This window comes from Mus caroli, chromosome X, assembly GCF_900094665.2.
Source record: "Mus caroli chromosome X, CAROLI_EIJ_v1.1, whole genome shotgun sequence".
NCBI lineage: Eukaryota > Metazoa > Chordata > Mammalia > Rodentia > Muridae > Mus > Mus caroli.
This window is the reverse complement of record NC_034589.1, coordinates 87,576,380-87,586,224: the sequence shown is the minus strand read 5'-3', so window position 1 is coordinate 87,586,224 and position 9,845 is coordinate 87,576,380. Positions and strand designations below refer to the sequence as shown.

General features: G+C 36.5%; 1 long non-coding RNA gene across 1 annotated transcript in view; it reads left to right on the top strand.

The window, feature by feature from the left end:
• The window catches only part of LOC115030102, a 57,460-nt gene that overhangs the window by 25,201 nt on the left and 22,414 nt on the right, over positions 1 to 9,845 (top strand). The gene's annotated exons all lie outside the window — the stretch shown is intronic.

Here is a 9,845-nt window from a genome sequence, read left to right as displayed (position 1 = left end):
AATTTCATGAGGTCCTATTTGTCAATTCTTGATCTTACAGCACAAGCCATTGCTGTTCTGTTTAGGAATTTTTCCCCAGTGCCCATATCTTCGAGGTTTTTCCCAACTTTCTCCTCTATAAATTTAGGTGTCTCTGGTTTTATGTGGTATTCTTTGATCCACTTAGACTTGAGCTTTGTACAAGGAGATAAGAATGGATCAATTCACATTCTTCTACATGATAACCGCGAGTTGTGCCAGCACCANTTGTTGAAAATGCTGTCTTTTTTCCACTGGATGGTTTTTGCTCCCTTGTCAAAGATGAAGTGATCATAGGTGTGTGGGTTCATTTCTGGGTCTTCAATTCTATTCCATTGATCTACCTGTCTGTTGCTATACCAGTACGATGCAGGGTTTTTTTTTGTTTTTTGTTTTATTTTTTATTTTTTTTTTTAAATCACAATTGACCTGTAGTACAGCTTGAGGTCAGGCATGGAGATTCCACCAGAGGTTCTTTTATTGTTGAGAATAGTTTTTTTGCTATCCTAGGTTTTTTGTTATTCCAGATGAATTTGCAAATTGCCCTTTCTAACTCGCTGAAGCATTGAGTTGGAATTTTGATGGGAATTGCATTGAATCTGTAGATTGCTTTCTGCAAGATAACCATTTTTACTATATTAATCCTGCCAATCCATGAACATGGGAGATCTTTCCATCTTCTGAGTTCTTCTTCAATTTCTTTCTTCAGCGACTTGAAGTTCTTATCATACAGATTTTTCACTTCCTTAGTTAGAGTTACACCAATGTATTTTATATNATTTGTGACTATTGTGAAGGGTTTTGTTTCCCTAATTTCTCTCTCAGCCCGTTTATCCTTTGTGTAGAAAAAGGCCCTTGATTTGTTTGAGTTAATTTTATATCCAGCTGCTGTATTGAAGCTTTTTATTAGGTTTAGGAGTTCTCTGGTGGAATTTTAGGGTCACTTATATATACTATCATATCATCTGCAAATAGTGATATTTTGACTTCTTCCTTTTCAATTTGTATCCCCTTGATCTCCTTTTGTTGTCGAATTGCTCTGGCTAGGACTTCAAGTACNATGTTGAATAGGTAGGGAGAGAGTGGACAGCCTTGTCTAGTCCCTGATTTTAGTGGGATTGCTTCCAGCTTCTCACCATTTACTTTGATGTTGGCTACTGGTTTTCTGTATATTGCTTTTATCATGTTTAGGTATGGGTCTTGAATTCCTGATCTTTCCAAGACTTTTATCATGAATGGGTGTTGGATTTTGTCAAATGCTTTCTCAGCATCTAANGAGATGATCATGTGGTTTTTGTCTTTGAGTTTGTTTATATAGTGAATTACGTTGATGGATTTCCGTATATTAAACCATCCTTGCATCCCTGGGATGAAGCCTACTTGGTCATGATGGATGATCGTTTTGATGTGTTCTTGAATTCAGTTTGCACGGATTTTATTGAGTAGTTTTACATCGATATTCATAAGAGAAATTTGTCTGAAGTTCTCTTCCTTTGTTGGATCTTTGTGTGGTTTAGGTATCAGAGTAATTGTGGCTTCATAGAATGAATTGGGTAGAGTACCTCCTGTTTCTATTTTGTGGAATAGTTTGAGGAGAGTTGGAATTAGGTCTTCTTTGAAGGTCCGATAGAACTCTGCACTAAACCCATCTGTTCCTGGGGTTTTTTTGGTTGGGAGACTATTAATGACTGCTTCTATTTCTTTAGGGGAAATGGGACTGTTTAGATCGTTAATCTGATCCTGATTTAACTTTGGTACCTGGCATCTGTCTAGGAAGTTGTCCATTTCATCCAGTTTTTCCAGTTTTGTAGTAGGATCTGATGATGTTTTGGATTTCCTCAGGCTCTGTTGTTATGTTTTCTTTTTCATTTCTGATTTTGTTAATTAGAATATTGTCCCTGTGCCCTCTAGTTAGTCATGGTAAGGGTTTATCTATCTTGTTGATTTTCTCAAAGAACCAGCTCTTGGTTTGGTTGTTTCTTTGAATAATTCTTTTTGTTTCCACTTGGTTGATTTCAGCCCTGAGTTTGATTATTTCCTGCCTTCTACTCCTCTTGGGTGAATTGGCTTCCTTTAGTTCTAGAGCTTCTAGGTGTGCTGTCAGGCTGCTAGTGTATGCTCTCTCTAGTTTCTTTTTGGAGGCACTCAGGGCTATTAAGTTTTCCTCTTAGGACTGCCTTCATTGTGTCCCATAAGTTTGGGTATGCTGTGGCTTCATTTTCATTAAACTCTAAAGAGTCTTTAATTTCTTTATTTATTTCTTCCTTGATCAAGGTATCATTGAGTAGAGAGTTGTTCAGTTTCCAAGTGAATGTTGGCTATTATTTATGCTGTTATTGAAGATCAGCCTTAGTCCATGGTGATTTGATCGGATGCATGGGATAATTTCAACATTTTTGTATTTGTTGAGGCCTGTTTTGTGACCGATTTTATGGTCAATTTTGGAGGAGGTACCATGTGGTTCTGAGAAGGTATATCCTTTTGTTTTAGAATAAAATGTTCTGTAGCTATCTATTAAATTCATTTGTTTCATAACTTCGGTTAGTGTTCATGTGTCTCTGTTTAGTTTCTGTTTCCAGGATCTGTCCATTGGTGAGAGTGGGGTGTTGAAGTCTCCCACTATTATTTTGGTAGGTGCAATGTGTGCTTTGAGCTTTACTAAAGTTTCTTTAATGAATGTGGCTGCTCTTTCATTTGGAGCACAGATATTCAGAATTGAGAGTTCATCTTGGTTGATTTTACCTTTGATGAGTATGAAGTGCCCCTCCTTGTCTTTTTTGATAACTTCCGGTTGGAAGTCAATTTTTTTCGATATTAGAATGGCTACTCCTGCTTGTTTCTTCAGACCGTTGTCTTGGAAAATTGTTTTCTAGCCTTTCATTCTGAGGTACTGTCTGTCCTTTTCCCTGAGGTGGGTTTCCTGTAAGCAGCAAAATTTTGGGTTCTGTTTGTGTAGTCAGTCTATTAGTCTATATCTTTTTATTGGGGAATTGAGTCCATTGATGTTAAGAGAAAATTTTTAAAAAGTAATTGTTGCTTCCTGTTAGTTTTGTTGTTAAATTTGTGATTCTGTTCTTGTGGCTGTCTTCTTTTAGGTTTGTTGAAAGATTACTTTCATGTTTTTTCTAGGGTGTAGTTTCCATCCTTGTGTTGGTGTTTTCCCATTATTATCCTTTGAAGGGCTGGATGCGTGGAAAGATATTGTGTGAATTTGGTTTTGTCATGGAATACTTTGGTTTCTCCATCTATGGTAATTTAGAGTTTTGGTGGATATAGTAGCTTGGGCTGGCATTTGTGTTCTCTTAGTGTCGTATAACATCTGTCCAGGATCTTCTGGCTTTCATAGTCTCTGGTGAGAAGTCTGGTGTAATTGTAATAGGAGTTCTGTAGGATTCTTGTATGTTCATGGACATCTCTTTCTTTAGGTTTGGGAAGTTTTCTTCTGTAATTTTGTTGAAGGTATTTGCTGGCCCTTTAAGTTGAAAAATCTTCATTCTCTTCTACTCCTATTATCTGTAGGTTTGGTCCTCTCATTGTGTCCTGGATTTCTGCATGTTTTGAGTTAGGATCTTTTTGCATTTTGCCTTGTCTTTTATTGTTGTGCCCATGTTCTCTATGGAATCTTCTGCACCTGAGATTCTCTCTTCCATTTCTCGTATTTTGTTGCTGATGCTCGCATCTTTGGCTCCTGATTTCTTTCCTAGGATTTCTATCTCCAGAGTTGTCTCACTTTGGGATTTCTTTATTGTTCCTACTTCCCTTTTTAGGTCTTGGATGGTTTTGTTCAATTCCATCACCTGTTTGGTTGTGTTTTCCTGTAATTTTTAAAGGGATTTTTGTGTTTCCTCTTTAAGGACTTCTACTTGTTTAGCAGTGCTTTCCCGTGATTTTTAAGGATTTCTACCTGTTTAGCAGTGTTCTCCTGTATTCCTTTAAGTGAGTTATTAACGCCCTTCTTAAGGTCCTCTAATCATGAGATATGATTTTGAATCCGAATCTCGCTTTTCGGGTGTGTTGGGGTATCCAGGACTGGCTGAGGTGGGAGTGCTGGGTTCTGATGATGGTGAGCAGTCTTGGTTTCTGTTGGTATGATTCTTACATTTGCCTTTCGCCATCTGGTAATGTCTGGTGTTAGTTGTTATAGTTGTCTCTGGCTGGAGCCTGCTCCTCCTGTGATTCTGTTAGCTTCTGTCAGCTCTCCTGGGATTCCAGCTCTCTTCTGAGTCTCAGTGGTCAAAGTACTTTCTTCAGGCGAGCTCTCTTTTTGCAGGGAAGGTGCACAGAGGTCTGGCGTTCAGACCTGCCTTCTGGCTGATGATGAAGGCCTGAAACAGGGCCTGTCCCAGAAGATTGGTTGGCTCTGCAGTCTGTGTGTTCACCTGCACAGACTGGTCTCAGAGGGACCCAAGACACAAGATGGCTCCCTCACCTGCTCTGGGAGCAGAGCCCTCCCGGGCGGCCACTTCTCCTCTGGTGGGGAAGGTGCCTGGATGTCAGCAGCCCAAAACAGGGCCTGTCCCAGAAGCTGTGTTGCTTCTGCCTGTCCCAGAAGCTGTGTCACTTCTGCAGTCCACTTGCTCACCCTCCGTTATGTATGTTTTTATAATTAAATTTCCTAACCTAGTCTTCCAATCACAAGGATAACCCACAAATTTAAAAACGAAGTGGATCTCATTATGTGTTATGCCTTTTTTATATTCCAAATAGGTTATAGGCAGATTTTCAGACATCCTAGATCAGAAATGTCAAACTCTGGAAAATATTTTGTATTAGGTTATGTGTACCTATTGGTATTTAAAGGAGTTGACTCCCAGTCCTTAGCCAACTTGTTTTAAAGCAAGAAGTTAACAATTGTAAGAACAACAAATGGCAGGGGATTCTTGCTGGAGATAAAGATGAAAGAGCAGTAATAAGGAGAGGTACCAAGCATGAAGTTTCTAGCCCACCAGGGGTCACATCCATTCTTTTTAGAAGCATTCTTTTAGGCTTCATACTAATATTCTTAATTTTAAATGATTAAGTTTTGCCAGCAAGTGGGAACTTTGTAATGTTGAAGAGCATCTTAGAGAAATCATGTACAATTTATACATTTCCAGTTATATTTTTATGTCTATATTTTATAAAGCATATACCTATGTTAATTGCCATCCCTACAAAGAAAAACATTAATTGTATTTCAGAAGCTCCCCAAATGTCCCTTCCCATTAATAACTGCATCCTCCTAACAGATATACATACTATCCTGCTTTTTCATAGGTATCATATTCTTTATTATTCATTATTTTAGTGTTTTTCATATTAGTTTTTTTTTGCAGTCATGGGAAATGAACATAGCTTTGATGCATCCTAAGCCAATGGTATATCATTGAGTATAACTCCATCCCTCTTTGTAGTTCTATTAACTGTGTTTGAATCTCTAAAGAGTAGTAGTTTTGACTGCTCAGAACTTTATTTTAATAATAAAATCATACTGTCTGTATTGGTTGTACTTTCTCTGTTCCACAATATGTTTCTATGACTCATTTATAGTCTGTTTAGCTCTAATTCAGAAGTTTTTATTGGCATATAACATTTCATTGGATGATAATATCACAGTTTATTTTTCCTATTCTTGAGATTATTTCTAGTTTTGGGCAATTATAATCAATGAACATTTTTTATGTCTGCACATGTATATCTATTAGTGTATATGTGTGTGTGTGTCTATGTGTGTATTTCTGATTAAAGAAACATATATTTCTGCATTTTAGCAGATTATGCTGCACTGTTTCCCCAAATGGTGGTTAAGTCAGTTTACTTCAGCATCAGTGTTTGAAAGTTCATTAAAAAAAAAAAAAGACACTGAAGTCCATAATCAGTTCACAATTTTCCTTTAAAAGTTGTTACTTAAGCCCAGTTTATATTGTTTTGTTTATCTTTTCCTTATTGATCTGTGAGAGTTCCTTTTCTGTATGGCACAATAATACTTGCAGATTGCCCCTCCCCCTTTTTTTAACTGTTGAAATTGTATCTCAGATGATCAGGAGGTCTTCATTTTAATGCAGTCAAGTAATCTTATATTATTTTTTTCCTGGTTACCAAAGTAGTACATGTTTATTACAGGAATTTTAGAAACACAGAATAAATAGCACAAGATTCAACTACCCCCAGGATTACCATGGTTAGCATGTCATATGAATGTTCTTTAATGCTATTTATCACATGATCTTTCCTTTATATTTACTGATGCAGAGATGCACACATGTGCCATTAGGAGGCATATAGAGCTGGGTGAGTCAGAAACAGACAAAATTATAAGTATGTCTGGTACTCTGTTATATGGATTCTGATATATGAATGTGCAGATTACCATAGAAGCCAAGGAGGAGTGCTTGCTTCTAACTGGATGGGCTAGGAAGGATACTATCCAGGAGATTCTATAAGCCAAGCAGTTGTGAAGAAGTAAGAGTGTAAACCAGTGGCTCTTATGACATGATAAAGTCTCACATGGTATGATGTGGTTAGAATATGACTACTGGAAGCTTGGAGGTGAGAACAAAAAGAGAAGAGATGATACTGAGATACTACACAACAGTTAGAGACTATTCTATCTTCCTTAACTGTTTTCTCTGCTTTCCTCCAGTCACTTTTGGTTTGATGGCATCCTCTCATAACAATGCCAACAGTCAGGGCATTGGAAAGAACAAACAAAACCTAACACTTTGAAAGCATTCCTTCCTTAGAAGACAATGAGTTATTTTGTTTCCTTAACAGTTGGCTGAAATTGTCTCCTGATTACCTTTAAGGTTTGATCAAGAAGAAATTACAGGACCTAGCAAAAGAAATAGATTGTAATGAGCTGTTGGGTGAAGCTTTGGAGCATGTAAGGTAGGGCTATGTCTCTGATATCTAGAATAGCATGGATGGCAAAAGCTAGACTTCAGAGGGAAACCAATGTACAAATCTGTATTGAATCTTAGCTCTGTCATTCCCTAGTCATGTCATCTTTCTGAGTCTTAGTTTCCTTCTTTGTAGCAGAGAATGACAAATTAACTTAAGTTATTGTCATACTTCTGTGTAATACTTACATATACAACTTGGAAGAATATCCAGTATTTATATCATACATCTTTACTGCTACTATTGCCTACCTAAAACACAGGACAGAAAGCAAAAGAAAAGTGGAATTCTCCCCAATCCTAGAATTCACCATTTTCTGAATATATTTTATATAATGTTCTCCATTCTTTTTTTAAACAAAATTTTTATTAGATATTTTCTTCATTTACATTTCAAATGCTATCCCGAAAGTCCCCTATACCCTTCCCCTGCCCTGCTCCCCAACCCACTCACTCCCACTTCCTGGCCCTGGCATTCTTCTGTACTGGGGCATATAAGAAACTAAGTTGAAATGGAGTTTGGCTAGTTTTTTTTCTTCCAAATTATTTTCAAAATATATTTAAAAAAATTGTTTGTATTATATGTGTGATTATGTTGCTTGTCTGTATTTCTGTGCACAGCTGGTATGCTTGGTGCCCACTGAGGCCAGAAGAGGACATTGTGTCCTCTAGAACTGGAATTATAGATGATTGTGGATCACCATGTGGGTGCTGGGAAGCAAACCAAGGATCTTCGCAAAAACAGACATTGCTCTTAACTGTTGAACCATCTCTCCAGCCCCTCAGATAAATTTTTTTTCAACATAATACACTCACATAGTTTATAAAAAATATTAAAAGTTTATAGTGGAAAACATAGCATACTCTATCTTTTCTTTTAGGTCTGTTGTCCATAGACAATCATGTTCAACAATCACAGCTATTTCTGATGGCCTGTATTTATAGCATACTTAAAAAGATTTTCCTGGGAAAACGAGTCAGTTTTCTTTAAGACTATGACCCCTTGTACGCTGACCACACTTCAGAGGGTAGCCCCATATCCAAAAGTATTTGGGCAACACAAATTATTCTCCATATAATAAAAAAAAAAATCAAAAGACTTGAATTCAGGTGGTTAAGGAGGGTGAGGATTGGATTAGGAGGCATTTGGAGATGGAGGTAAATATGATCAAAATTCACTCTGAAATTCTCAAAGAATTAATAAAATACTATTAAAAACAATTAATTAATTGTAATTAAAATACAATTTCTGAGACAAAGAGCTTTTTAAAAAATGTTGCTTTTTATGTGTCTGTTGATTTCTTGCTATGGTAAATGAGAATTTTGCCTTATCATTCACATCAACTTAGACATGCATATACTCTATATACTTGACCTTACTTCATTTACATATATTTTTGCAACTAGTAAGTTTTATAACCCAAGAGTGTTTATATTATTATGATTATTTCAATGTTGTTTACTACTAGCCAAAGTGTATCTGTCATTGTTTTTCCTTATATGGCTGGTTGTTTCTCTGGAAGTTACAACTGATCTGTTTTGTCACCTTTAAACTACTTTTGTATGCTCTATTAGATCTGTTATATACCTGTTAAGATTATATTTTAAACAGAAACATTGGCTATTGATATCCCTGCTGTGGATATTTCTTCTGAAGACCATCATCTTGTTCTGTTGGTGAAGTTTTACACCCCTTGCATATATGTATGTATATGAATGAAATTTGGGCAGCACAAATTGTACTCCATAGGATAAAAAAGAAACACCTAAATTCAAGTAGTTAGGGAGTATGAGGATGGATTAGGAGGAGTTTAGAGAGATGTGTGTGTGTGTGTGTGTGTGTGTGTGTGTATGTGTGTGTGTGTGTGTATTTTTCCCCTGTAACTTTCCAAGAAAAAGAACATAAGTGACTGAAATGACTTAATTCTAAATACACAGTTGACTTTTAATTTGGCTATATTTAGAATTCTCTTTTGTGCTGTTAATTGAAAAATAATTTTCCCCTTTGCTTTTTGAAGTCACTGCTTCATCATCTTTCAGAATCCCTTGTTTTAAAAGGTTATGCTATTCCAATCCCAATCCTTTTAGAATCTTGTCTTCTCCTGTTGTTCTGAATTTTCATATAATGCTGCCTACACTTGGCTGACCCTAGGTCTACATATCTGTCTCTTCTGAACCAAAGTCTAAGTGTATAGAGTGATTTGAGCAAATGTACTTTGGGCAGAAATAGCTTCACACTACATTTCCATTTTACTCTCTGGATAGTCTCTCATTCACACTTTAGTCTTTGAGTTTAGCTATTCGATGCTTTTAAGGTGATTAAACCAATTTTATCTAGTTGTAAAAATTCTTTTTCTAAATGGTGCCATGATCTGCATCACTGGAAATGAATATTTGTATTATCTTTGAGCATAGCATATTGGTTATTATTCTCAGTAAATATATATTTAATTTTCAAGACAATACTATATATCATTCTTTAAACCTTGGTAAGTTTTATTAATTTAATTTCTTCTCAGTTCCCTTTTCCACATGTTCAAAGAAACTCTTGTCTATTAGGCACATTAACTTTACTGAATTGTGTCAACATCCTCTTCTACTACTATCTTCCAGCCATTATTCCAGCTTGCAATTCTACCAGCAATGGAGGAGTGTTCCCCTCTTTACACATCCTTCCCAGCATGTGCTGTCAACTTAACACAAATTAATTTATTTGATGGATAACTTTATGTGGATAATTTTTTGAGAGAGGTAAGGGATGTCCAGATAGCTGGCAAAACACTAAAGTTTAGTGTGTCTACGAAGGTGCATCCACAACAGACTAGCACTTGAATCAGTAGATCCAGTGAAGAATGGGATTGCAAGCTTGTACAACCACTCTGGAAATCAGTCTGGTGGTTCCTCAGAAAATTGGACATAATACTACCAGAGGATCCAGCAATACCTTTC